The sequence below is a fragment of the Spea bombifrons genome, chromosome 9 (assembly GCF_027358695.1).
Source record: "Spea bombifrons isolate aSpeBom1 chromosome 9, aSpeBom1.2.pri, whole genome shotgun sequence".
Lineage (NCBI taxonomy): Eukaryota > Metazoa > Chordata > Amphibia > Anura > Pelobatidae > Spea > Spea bombifrons.
Window position 1 is genome coordinate 14,759,978 of NC_071095.1, and position 10,000 is coordinate 14,769,977.

Here is a 10,000-nt window from a genome sequence, read left to right on the forward strand (position 1 = left end):
TCCAGGTACTAACCAGGCCCAACCCTGCTTAGCTTCCGAGATCAGACGAGATCGGGCGCTTTCAGGGTGGTATGGCCGCAGGTGTGAAAGTGTTTTATTTTACTTCTCTTATTCTGTTGCTGCTGCTGCTGCTTGTCATCAGACAGAAATAATTATAAGCCCTGGGACAGGACAGAGAAGGTGAGAAGGTTCAAATAAGGGTTTAAAGCTTTGATGATGAGCAAGAAACACATGGCAAAAAGCTCTCCCCGGACTGTGAGAAAAGAAAAAGCCTACAACACCTGGTATTCCCAGACGGTCTACCATCCAGGTACTAACCAGGCCCAACCCTGCTTAGCTTCCGAGATCAGACGAGATCGGGCGCTTTCAGGGTGGTATTGCTGCAGGTGTGAAAGTTCTTTATTTTACTTCTCTTATTCTGTTGCTGCTGCTGCTGCTGCTGCTGCTGCTGCTGCTGCTGCTTGTCGTCAGACAGAAAGAATTATAAGCCCTGGGACAGGACAGAGAAGGTGAGAAGGTTCAAATAAGGGTTTAAAGCTTTGATGATGAGCAAGAAACACATGGCAAAAAGCTCTCCCCGGACTGTGAGAAAAGAAAAAGCCTACAACACCTGGTATTCCCAGGCGGTCTCCCATCCAGGTACTAACCAGGCCCAACCCTGCTTAGCTTGCGAGATCAGGCACTTTCAGGGTGGTATGGCCACAGGTGTGAAAGTGTTTTATTTTACTTCTCTTATTCTGTTGCTGCTGCTGCTGCTTGTCGTCAGACAGAAAGAATTATAAGCCCTGGGACAGGACAGAGAAGGTGAGAAGGTTCAAATAAGGGTTTAAAGCTTTGATGATGAGCAAGAAACACATGGCAAAAAGCTCTCCCCGGACTGTGAGAAAAAATTAAAAGCCTACAACACCTGGTATTCCCAGGCGGTCTCCCATCCAGGTACTAACCAGGCCCAACCCTGCTTAGCTTCCGAGATCGGGCGCTTTCAGGGTGGTATGGCCGCAGGTGTGAAAGTTCTTTATTTTACTTCTCTTATTCTGTTGCTGCTGCTGCTGCTGCTGCTGCTGCTGCTGCTGCTGCTGCTGCTGCTGCTGCTGCTGCTGCTGCTGCTGCTGCTGCTGCTGCTGCTGCTGCTTGTCGTCAGACAGAAAGAATTATAAGCCCTGGGACAGGACAGAGAAGGTGAGAAGGTTCAAATAAGGGTTTAAAGCTTTGATGATGAGCAAGAAACACATGGCAAAAAGCTCTCCCCGGACTGTGAGAAAAAATTAAAAGCCTACAACACCTGGTATTCCCAGGCGGTCTCCCATCCAGGTACTAACCAGGGCCAATCCTGCTTAGGTTCCAAGATCAGACGAGATCAGGAGCTTTCAGGGTGGTATGGCCGCAGGTGTGAAAGTTTTTAATTTTACTTCTCTTATTCTGTTGCTGCTGCTGCTGCTGCTGCTGCTGCTGCTGCTGCTGCTGCTGCTGCTGCTGCTGCTGCTGCTGCTTGTCGTCAGACAAAAAGAATTATAAGCCCTGGGACAGGACAGAGAAGGTGAGAAGGTTCAAATAAGGGTTTAAAGCTTTGATGATGAGCAAGAAACACATGGCAAAAAGCTCTCCCCGGACTGTGAGAAAAAATTAAAAGCCTACAACACCTGGTATTCCCAGGCGGTCTCCCATCCAGGTACTAACCAGGCCCAACCCTGCTTAGCTTCCGAGATCAGACAAGATCGGGCGCTTTCAGGGTGGTATGGCCGCAGGTGTGAAAGTTCTTTATTTTACTTCTCTTATTCTGTTGCTGCTGCTGCTATTGCTGCTGCTGCTATTGCTGCTGCTGCTATTGCTGCTGCTGCTTGTCGTCAGACAGAAAGAATTATAAGCCCTGGGACAGGACAGAGAAGGTGAGAAGGTTCAAATAAGGGTTTAAAGCTTTGATGATGAGCAAGAAACACATGGCAAAAAGCTCTCCCCGGACTGTGAGAAAAGAAAAGGCCTACAACACCTGGTATTCCCAGGCGGTCTCCCATCCAGGTACTAACGAAGCCCAACCCTGCTTAGCTTCCGAGATCGGGCGCTTTCAGGGTGGTATGGCCCCAGGTGTGAAAGTTTTTTATTTTACTTCTCTTATTCTGTTGCTGCTGCTGCTGCTGCTGCTGCTGCTGCTGCTGCTGCTGCTGCTGCTGCTGCTGCTGCTGCTGCTGCTTGTCGTCAGACAGAAAGAATTATAAGCCCTGGGACAGGACAGAGAAGGTGAGAAGGTTCAAATAAGGGTTTAAAGCTTTGATGATGAGCAAGAAACACATGGCAAAAAGCTCTCCCCGGACTGTGAGAAAAGAAAAAGCCTACAACACCTGGTATTCCCAGGCGGTCTCCCATCCAGGTACTAACCAGGCCCAAACCTGCTTAGCTTCCGAGATTAGACAAGATCGGGCGCTTTCAGGGTAGTATGGCCGCAGGTGTGAAAGCTCTTTATTTTACTTTTCTTATTCTGTTGCTGCTGCTGCTGCTGCTGCTGCTGCTGCTGCTGCTGCTGCTGCTGCTGCTGCTGCTTGTCGTCAGACAAAAAGAATTATAAGCCCTGGGACAGGACAGAGAAGGTGAGAAGGTTCAAATAAGGGTTTAAAGCTTTGATGATGAGCAAGAAACACATGGCAAAAAGCTCTCCCCGGACTGTGAGAAAAAATTAAAAGCCTACAGCACCTGGTATTCCCAGGCGGTCTCCCATCCAGGTACTAACCAGGCCCAACCCTGCTTAGCTTCCGAGATCAGACGAGATCGGGCGCTTTCAGGGTGGTATGGCCGCAGGTGTGAAAGTTTTTTATTTTACTTCTCTTATTCTGTTGCTGCTGCTGCTGCTGCTGCTGCTGCTGCTGCTGCTGCTGCTGCTTGCCGTCAGACAAAAAGAATTATAAGCCCTGGGACAGGACAGAGAAGGTGAGAAGGTTCAAATAAGGGTTTAAAGCTTTGATGATGAGCAAGAAACACATGGCAAAAAGCTCTCCCCGGACTGTGAGAAAAAATTAAAAGCCTACAACACCTGGTATTCCCAGGCGGTCTCCTATCCAGGTACTAACCAGGCCCAACCCTGCTTAGCTTCAGAGATCAGACAAGATCGGGCGCTTTCAGGGTGGTATGGCCGCAGGTGTGAAAGTTCTTTATTTTACTTCTCTTATTCTGTTGCTGCTGCTGCTATTGCTGCTGCTGCTGCTATTGCTGCTGCTGCTGCTATTGCTGCTGCTGCTGCTATTGCTGCTGCTGCTATTGCTGCTGCTATTGCTGCTGCTGCTGCTTGTCGTCAGACAGAAAGAATTATAAGCCCTGGGACAGGACAGAGAAGGTGAGAAGGTTCAAATAAGGGTTTAAAGCTTTGATGATGAGCAAGAAACACATGGCAAAAAGCTCTCCCCGGACTGTGAGAAAAGAAAAGGCCTACAACACCTGGTATTCCCAGGCGGTCTCCCATCCAGGTACTAACGAGGCCCAACCCTGCTTAGCTTCCGAGATCAGACGAGATCGGGCGCTTTCAGGGTGGTATGGCCCCAGGTGTGAAAGTTTTTTATTTTACTTCTCTTATTCTGTTGCTGTTGCTGCTGCTGCTGCTGCTGCTGCTGCTGCTGCTGCTGCTGCTGCTTGTCGTCAGACAGAAAGAATTATAAGCCCTGGGACAGGACAGAGAAGGTGAGAAGGTTCAAATAAGGGTTTAAAGCTTTGATGATGAGCAAGAAACACATGGCAAAAAGCTCTCCCCGGACTGTGAGAAAAGAAAAAGCCTACAACACCTGGTATTCCCAGGCGGTCTCCCATCCAGGTACTAACCAGGCCCAACCCTGCTTAGCTTCCGAGATCAGACAAGATCGGGCGCTTTCAGGGTGGTATGGCCGCAGGTGTGAAAGTTTTTTATTTTACTTCTCTTATTCTGTTGCTGTTGCTGCTGCTGCTGCTGCTGCTGCTGCTGCTGCTGCTTGTCGTCAGACAGAAAGAATTATAAGCCCTGGGACAGGACAGAGAAGGTGAGAAGGTTCAAATAAGGGTTTAAAGCTTTGATGATGAGCAAGAAACGCATGGCAAAAAGCTCTCCCCGGACTGTGAGAAAAGAAAAAGCCTACAACACCTGGTATTCCCAGGCGGTCTCCCATCCAGGTACTAACCAGGCCCAAACCTGCTTAGCTTCCGAGATCAGACGAGATCGGGCGCTTTCAGGGTGGTATGGCCGCAGGTGTGAAAGTTTTTTATTTTACTTCTCTTATTCTGCTGCTGCTGCTCCTGCTGCTCCTGCTGCTCCTGCTGCTGCTGCTGCTGCTGCTGCTGCTGCTGCTGCTGCTGCTGCTGCTTGTCGTCAGACAGAAAGAATTATAAGCCCTGGGAGAGGACAGAGAAGGTGAGAAGGTTCAAATAAGGGTTTAAAGCTTTGATGATGAGCAAGAAACACATGGCAAAAAGCTCTCCCCGGACTGTGAGAAAAAATTAAAAGCCTACAACACCTGGTATTCCCAGGCGGTCTCCCATCCAGGTACCAACCAGGCCCAACCCTGCTTAGCTTCCGAGATCAGACGAGATCGGGCGCTTTCAGGGAGGTATGGCCGCAGGTGTGAAAGTTTTTTATTTTACTTCTCTTATTCTGTTGCTGCTGCTGCTGCTGCTGCTGCTGCTGCTGCTGCTGCTGCTTGTCGTCAGACAGAAAGAATTATAAGCCCTGGGACAGGACAGAGAAGGTGAGAAGGTTCAAATAAGGGTTTAAAGCTTTGATGATGAGCAAGAAACACATGGCAAAAAGCTCTCCCCGGACTGTGAGAAAAGAAAAAGCCTACAACACCTGGTATTCCCAGGCGGTCACCCATCCAGGTACTATCCAGGCCCAACCCTGCTTTGCTTCCGAGATAAGACAAGATCGGGCGCTTTCAGGGTGGTATGGCCGCAGGTGTGAAAGTTTTTTATTTTACTTCTCTTATTCTGTTGCTGTTGCTGCTGCTGCTGCTGCTGCTGCTGCTGCTGCTGCTGCTGCTGCTGCTGCTGCTGCTGCTGCTGCTGCTGCTTGTCGTCAGACAGAAAGAATTATAAGCCCTGGGACAGGACAGAGAAGGTGAGAAGGTTCAAATAAGGGTTTAAAGCTTTGATGATGAGCAAGAAACACATGGCAAAAAGCTCTCCCCGGACTGTGAGAAAAAATTAAAAGCCTGCAACACCTGGTATTCCCAGGCGGTCTCCCACCAGGTACTAACCAGGCCCAACCATGCTTAGCTTCCAAGATCAGACGAGATCGGGCGCTTTCAGGGTGGTATGGCCGCAGGTGTGAAAGTGTTTTATTTTACTTCTCTTATTCTGTTGCTGCTGCTGCTTGTCGTCAGACAGAAAGAATTATAAGCCCTGGGACAGGACAGAGAAGGTGAGAAGGTTCAAATAAGGGTTTAAAGCTTTGATGATGAGCAAGAAACACATGGCAAAAAGCTCTCCCCGGACTGTGAGAAAAGAAAAAGCCTACAATACCTGGTATTCCCAGGCGGTCACCCATCCAGGTACTATCCAGGCCCAACCCTGCTTTGCTTCCGAGATAAGACGAGATCGGGCGCTTTCAGGGTGGTATGGCCGCATGTGTGAAAGTTTTTTATTTTACTTCTCTTATTCTGTTGCTGCTGCTGCTGCTGCTGCTGCTGCTGCTGCTGCTGCTGCTGCTGCTGCTGCTGCTGCTGCTGCTGCTTGTTGTCGTCAGACAGAAAGAATTATAAGCCCTGGGACAGGACAGAGAAGGTGAGAAGGTTCAAATAAGGGTTTAAAGCTTTGATGATGAGCAAGAAACACATGGCAAAAAGCTCTCCCCGGACTGTGAGAAAAAATTAAAAGCCTACAACACCTGGTATTCCCAGGCGGTCTCCCATCCAGGTACTAACCAGGCTCAACCCTGCTTAGCTTCTGAGATCGGACAAGATCAGGCGCTTTCAGGGTGGTATGGCCACAGGTGTGAAAGCTTTTTATTTTACTTCTCTTATTCTGCTGCTGCTGCTGCTGCTGCTGCTGCTGCTGCTGCTGCTTGTCGTCAGACAGAAAGAATTATAAGCCCTGGGACAGGACAGAGAAGGTGAGAAGGTTCAAATAAGGGTTTAAAGCTTTGATGATGAGCAAGAAACACATGGCAAAAAGCTCTCCCCGGACTGTGAGAAAAAATTAAAAGCCTACAACACCTGGTATTCCCAGGCGGTGTCCCATCCAGGTACTAACCAGGCCCAACCATGCTTAGCTTCCAAGATCAGACGAGATCGGGCGCTTTCAGGATGGTATGGCCGCAGGTGTGAAAGTTTTTTATTTTACTTCTCTTATTCTGTTGCTGCTGCTGCTGCTTGTCGTCAGACAAAAAGAATTATAAGCCCTGGGACAGGACAGAGAAGGTGAGAAGGTTCAAATAAGGGTTTGAAGCTTTGATGATGAGCAAGAAACACATGGCAAAAAGCTCTCCCCGGACTGTGAGAAAAAATTAAAAGCCTACAACACCTGGTATTCCCAGGCGGTCTCCCATCCAGGTACTAACCAGGCCCAACCCTGCTTAGCTTCCGAGATCAGACGAGATCGGGCGCTTTCAGGGTGGTATGGCTGCAGGTGTGAAAGTTTTTTATTTTACTTCTCTTATTCTGCTGCTGCTGCTGCTGCTGCTGCTGCTGCTGCTGCTGCTGCTGCTGCTGCTGCTGCTGCTGCTGCTGCTTGTCGTCAGACAGAAAGAATTATAAGCCCTGGGACAGGACAGAGAAGGTGAGAAGGTTCAAATAAGGGTTTAAAGCTTTGATGATGAGCAAGAAACACATGGCAAAAAGCTCTCCCTGGACTGTGAGAAAAGAAAAAGCCTACAACACCTGGTATTCCCAGGCGGTCTCCCATCCAGGTACTAACCAGGCCCAACCCTGCTTAGCTTCCGAGATCAGACAAGATCGGGCGCTTTCAGGGTGGTATGGCCGCAGGTGTGAAAGCTCTTTATTTTACTTTTCTTATTCTGTTGCTGCTGCTGCTGCTGCTGCTGCTGCTGCTGCTGCTGCTGCTGCTGCTTGTCGTCAGACAGAAAGAATTATAAGCCCTGGGACAGGACAGAGAAGGTGAGAAGGTTCAAATAAGGGTTTAAAGCTTTGATGATGAGCAAGAAACACATGGCAAAAAGCTCTCCCCGGACTGTGAGAAAAAATTAAAAGCCTACAACACCTGGTATTCCCAGGCGGTCTGCCATCCAGGTACTAACCAGGCCCAACCCTGCTTAGCTTCCGAGATCAGACGAGATCGGGCGCTTTCAGGGTGGTATGGCCGCAGGTGTGAAAGTTTTTTATTTTACTTCTCTTATTCTGTTGCTGCTGCTGCTGCTGCTGCTACTGCTGCTGCTGCTACTGCTGCTGCTGCTGCTACTGCTGCTGCTGCTGCTGCTACTGCTGCTGCTGCTGCTGCTGCTGCTGCTGCTGCTGCTGCTGCTTGTCGTCAGACAAAAAGAATTATAAGCCCTGGGACAGGACAGAGAAGGTGAGAAGGTTCAAATAAGGGTTTAAAGCTTTGATGATGAGCAAGAAACACATGGCAAAAAGCTCTCCCCGGACTGTGAGAAAAGAAAAAGCCTACAACACCTGGTATTCCCAGGCGGTCTCCCATCCAGGTACTAACCAGGCCCAACCCTGCTTAGCTTCTGAGATCAGGTGCTTTCAGGGTGGTATGGCCGCAGGTGTGAAAGTTTTTTATTTTACTTCTCTTATTCTGTTGCTGTTGCTGCTGCTGCTGTTGCTGTTGCTGCTGCTGTTGCTGTTGCTGCTGTTGCTGCTGTTGCTGCTGCTGCTGCTGCTGCTGCTTGTCGTCAGACAGAAAGAATTATAAGCCCTGGGACAGGACAGAGAAGGTGAGAAGGTTCAAATAAGGGTTTAAAGCTTTGATGATGAGCAAGAAACACATGGCAAAAAGCTCTCCCCGGACTGTGAGAAAAAATTAAAAGCCTACAACACCTGGTATTCCCAGGCGGTCTCCCATCCAGATACTAACCAGGCCCAACCCTGCTTAGCTTCCGAGATCAGACGAGATCGGGCGCTTTCAGTGTGGTATGGCCGCAGGTGTGAAAGTGTTTTATTTTACTTCTCTTATTCTGTTGCTGCTGCTGCTGCTTGTCATCAGACAGAAATAATTATAAGCCCTGGGACAGGACAGAGAAGGTGAGAAGGTTCAAATAAGGGTTTAAAGCTTTGATGATGAGCAAGAAACACATGGCAAAAAGCTCTCCCCGGACTGTGAGAAAAGAAAAAGCCTACAACACCTGGTATTCCCAGGCGGTCTACCATCCAGGTACAAACCAGGCCCAACCCTGCTTAGCTTCCGAGATCAGACGAGATCGGGCGCTTTCAGGGTGGTATTGCCGCAGGTGTGAAAGTTCTTTATTTTACTTCTCTTATTCTGTTGCTGCTGCTGCTGCTGCTGCTGCTGCTGCTGCTGCTGCTGCTTGTCGTCAGACAGAAAGAATTATAAGCCCTGGGACAGGACAGAGAAGGTGAGAAGGTTCAAATAAGGGTTTAAAGCTTTGATGATGAGCAAGAAACACATGGCAAAAAGCTCTCCCCGGACTGTGAGAAAAGAAAAAGCCTACAACACCTGGTATTCCCAGGCGGTCTCCCATCCAGGTACTAACCAGGCCCAACCCTGCTTAGCTTCCGAGATCAGGTGCTTTCAGGGTGGTATGGCTGCAGGTGTGAAAGTTTTTTATTTTACTTCTCTTATTCTGTTGCTGTTGCTGCTGCTGCTGTTGCTGCTGCTGCTGTTGCTGTTGCTGCTGCTGCTGTTGCTGTTGCTGCTGTTGCTGTTGCTGCTGCTGCTGTTGCTGTTGCTGCTGTTGCTGTTGCTGCTGTTGCTGCTGTTGCTGCTGCTGCTGCTGCTGCTGCTGCTTGTCGTCAGACAGAAAGAATTATAAGCCCTGGGACAGGACAGAGAAGGTGAGAAGGTTCAAATAAGGGTTTAAAGCTTTGATGATGAGCAAGAAACACATGGCAAAAAGCTCTCCCCGGACTGTGAGAAAAAATTAAAAGCCTACCACACCTAGTATTCCCAGGCGGTCTCCCATCCAGGTACTAACCAGGCCCAACCCTGCTTAGCTTCCGAGATCAGACGAGATCGGGCGCTTTCAGGGTGGTACGGCCGCAGGTGTGAAAGTGTTTTATTTTACTTCTCTTATTCTGTTGCTGCTGCTGCTGCTTGTCATCAGACAGAAATAATTATAAGCCCTGGGACAGGACAGAGAAGGTGAGAAGGTTCAAATAAGGGTTTAAAGCTTTGATGATGAGCAAGAAACACATGGCAAAAAGCTCTCCCCGGACTGTGAGAAAAAATTAAAAGCCTACAACACCTGGTATTCCCAGGCGGTCTCCCATCCAGGTACTAACCAGGCCCAACCCTGCTTAGCTTCCGAGATCGGGCGCTTTCAGGGTGGTATGGCCGCAGGTGTGAAAGTTCTTTATTTTACTTCTCTTATTCTGCTGCTGCTGCTGCTGCTGCTGCTGCTGCTGCTGCTGCTGCTGCTGCTGCTGCTGCTGCTGCTGCTGCTGCTGCTGCTGCTGCTGCTGCTGCTGCTGCTGCTGCTGCTGCTGCTGCTGCTGCTGCTTGTCGTCAGACAGAAAGAATTATAAGCCCTGGGACAGGACAGAGAAGGTGAGAAGGTTCAAATAAGGGTTTAAAGCTTTGATGATGAGCAAGAAACACATGGCAAAAAGCTCTCCCCGGACTGTGAGAAAAAATTAAAAGCCTACAACACCTGGTATTCCCAGGCGGTCTCCCATCCAGGTACTAACCAGGCCCAATCCTGCTTAGCTTCCAAGATAAGACGAGATCAGGCGCTTTCAGGGTGGTATGGCCGCAGGTGTGAAAGTTTTTTATTTTACTTCTCTTATTCTGTTGCTGCTGCTGCTGCTGCTGCTGCTGCTGCTGCTGCTGCTGCTTGTCGTCAGACAAAAAGAATTATAAGCCCTGGGACAGGACAGAGAAGGTGAGAAGGTTCAAATAAGGGTTTAAAGCTTTGATG

At 49.1% G+C, this 10,000-nt stretch overlaps 19 non-coding genes and 10 pseudogenes across 19 annotated transcripts in view; all 29 read right to left on the reverse strand.

Moving 5' to 3' along the window:
* The window catches only part of LOC128463213 (5S ribosomal RNA), a 119-nt gene extending 36 nt beyond the window's left edge, over positions 1 to 83 (reverse strand). The window contains exon 1 of the ribosomal RNA XR_008343120.1: positions 1 to 83. This exon is cut by the window's left edge and continues 36 nt beyond it. This is a non-coding gene — a ribosomal RNA (5S ribosomal RNA).
* Positions 84 to 269: 186 nt separating this feature from the next.
* On the reverse strand, positions 270 to 388 carry LOC128464260 (5S ribosomal RNA). Its single transcript, XR_008344105.1, has one exon. It is a non-coding gene; the product is annotated as a 5S ribosomal RNA (ribosomal RNA).
* Positions 389 to 598: 210 nt separating this feature from the next.
* Positions 599 to 707, reverse strand: LOC128466529 (uncharacterized; annotated as a pseudogene).
* Positions 708 to 895: 188 nt separating this feature from the next.
* Positions 896 to 1,004, reverse strand: LOC128465616 (uncharacterized; annotated as a pseudogene).
* Positions 1,005 to 1,270: 266 nt separating this feature from the next.
* LOC128466055 (uncharacterized) lies at positions 1,271 to 1,389 on the reverse strand (annotated as a pseudogene).
* Positions 1,390 to 1,628: 239 nt separating this feature from the next.
* Positions 1,629 to 1,747, reverse strand: LOC128463236 (5S ribosomal RNA). Its single transcript, XR_008343142.1, has one exon. It is a non-coding gene; the product is annotated as a 5S ribosomal RNA (ribosomal RNA).
* A 228-nt stretch (positions 1,748 to 1,975) lies between these two features.
* Positions 1,976 to 2,084, reverse strand: LOC128466536 (uncharacterized; annotated as a pseudogene).
* A 240-nt stretch (positions 2,085 to 2,324) lies between these two features.
* On the reverse strand, positions 2,325 to 2,443 carry LOC128465654 (uncharacterized; annotated as a pseudogene).
* Positions 2,444 to 2,673: 230 nt separating this feature from the next.
* Positions 2,674 to 2,792, reverse strand: LOC128465941 (5S ribosomal RNA). The gene has a single exon (XR_008345376.1). It is a non-coding gene; the product is annotated as a 5S ribosomal RNA (ribosomal RNA).
* A 218-nt stretch (positions 2,793 to 3,010) lies between these two features.
* On the reverse strand, positions 3,011 to 3,129 carry LOC128465386 (5S ribosomal RNA). Its single transcript, XR_008345167.1, has one exon. It is a non-coding gene; the product is annotated as a 5S ribosomal RNA (ribosomal RNA).
* A 282-nt stretch (positions 3,130 to 3,411) lies between these two features.
* LOC128464903 (5S ribosomal RNA) lies at positions 3,412 to 3,530 on the reverse strand. The gene has a single exon (XR_008344711.1). It is a non-coding gene; the product is annotated as a 5S ribosomal RNA (ribosomal RNA).
* Positions 3,531 to 3,752: 222 nt separating this feature from the next.
* On the reverse strand, positions 3,753 to 3,871 carry LOC128463237 (5S ribosomal RNA). Its single transcript, XR_008343143.1, has one exon. It is a non-coding gene; the product is annotated as a 5S ribosomal RNA (ribosomal RNA).
* A 213-nt stretch (positions 3,872 to 4,084) lies between these two features.
* On the reverse strand, positions 4,085 to 4,203 carry LOC128463529 (5S ribosomal RNA). Its single transcript, XR_008343420.1, has one exon. It is a non-coding gene; the product is annotated as a 5S ribosomal RNA (ribosomal RNA).
* Positions 4,204 to 4,454: 251 nt separating this feature from the next.
* LOC128463131 (5S ribosomal RNA) lies at positions 4,455 to 4,573 on the reverse strand. The gene has a single exon (XR_008343042.1). It is a non-coding gene; the product is annotated as a 5S ribosomal RNA (ribosomal RNA).
* A 213-nt stretch (positions 4,574 to 4,786) lies between these two features.
* On the reverse strand, positions 4,787 to 4,905 carry LOC128465432 (5S ribosomal RNA). Its single transcript, XR_008345211.1, has one exon. It is a non-coding gene; the product is annotated as a 5S ribosomal RNA (ribosomal RNA).
* A 251-nt stretch (positions 4,906 to 5,156) lies between these two features.
* Positions 5,157 to 5,274, reverse strand: LOC128464692 (5S ribosomal RNA). Its single transcript, XR_008344512.1, has one exon. It is a non-coding gene; the product is annotated as a 5S ribosomal RNA (ribosomal RNA).
* A 183-nt stretch (positions 5,275 to 5,457) lies between these two features.
* On the reverse strand, positions 5,458 to 5,576 carry LOC128465589 (uncharacterized; annotated as a pseudogene).
* A 245-nt stretch (positions 5,577 to 5,821) lies between these two features.
* On the reverse strand, positions 5,822 to 5,940 carry LOC128465052 (5S ribosomal RNA). Its single transcript, XR_008344850.1, has one exon. It is a non-coding gene; the product is annotated as a 5S ribosomal RNA (ribosomal RNA).
* A 209-nt stretch (positions 5,941 to 6,149) lies between these two features.
* Positions 6,150 to 6,268, reverse strand: LOC128465348 (5S ribosomal RNA). The gene has a single exon (XR_008345131.1). It is a non-coding gene; the product is annotated as a 5S ribosomal RNA (ribosomal RNA).
* Positions 6,269 to 6,456: 188 nt separating this feature from the next.
* LOC128466859 (5S ribosomal RNA) lies at positions 6,457 to 6,575 on the reverse strand. The gene has a single exon (XR_008345635.1). It is a non-coding gene; the product is annotated as a 5S ribosomal RNA (ribosomal RNA).
* Positions 6,576 to 6,812: 237 nt separating this feature from the next.
* On the reverse strand, positions 6,813 to 6,931 carry LOC128463238 (5S ribosomal RNA). Its single transcript, XR_008343144.1, has one exon. It is a non-coding gene; the product is annotated as a 5S ribosomal RNA (ribosomal RNA).
* A 221-nt stretch (positions 6,932 to 7,152) lies between these two features.
* LOC128463196 (5S ribosomal RNA) lies at positions 7,153 to 7,271 on the reverse strand. The gene has a single exon (XR_008343104.1). It is a non-coding gene; the product is annotated as a 5S ribosomal RNA (ribosomal RNA).
* Positions 7,272 to 7,562: 291 nt separating this feature from the next.
* Positions 7,563 to 7,671, reverse strand: LOC128465534 (uncharacterized; annotated as a pseudogene).
* A 260-nt stretch (positions 7,672 to 7,931) lies between these two features.
* LOC128464356 (5S ribosomal RNA) lies at positions 7,932 to 8,050 on the reverse strand. Its single transcript, XR_008344196.1, has one exon. It is a non-coding gene; the product is annotated as a 5S ribosomal RNA (ribosomal RNA).
* Positions 8,051 to 8,236: 186 nt separating this feature from the next.
* Positions 8,237 to 8,355, reverse strand: LOC128464487 (5S ribosomal RNA). Its single transcript, XR_008344319.1, has one exon. It is a non-coding gene; the product is annotated as a 5S ribosomal RNA (ribosomal RNA).
* Positions 8,356 to 8,568: 213 nt separating this feature from the next.
* Positions 8,569 to 8,677, reverse strand: LOC128465706 (uncharacterized; annotated as a pseudogene).
* A 332-nt stretch (positions 8,678 to 9,009) lies between these two features.
* LOC128464933 (5S ribosomal RNA) lies at positions 9,010 to 9,128 on the reverse strand. Its single transcript, XR_008344739.1, has one exon. It is a non-coding gene; the product is annotated as a 5S ribosomal RNA (ribosomal RNA).
* A 188-nt stretch (positions 9,129 to 9,316) lies between these two features.
* Positions 9,317 to 9,425, reverse strand: LOC128465617 (uncharacterized; annotated as a pseudogene).
* A 296-nt stretch (positions 9,426 to 9,721) lies between these two features.
* On the reverse strand, positions 9,722 to 9,840 carry LOC128465711 (uncharacterized; annotated as a pseudogene).
* Positions 9,841 to 10,000: the final 160 nt, after the last annotated feature.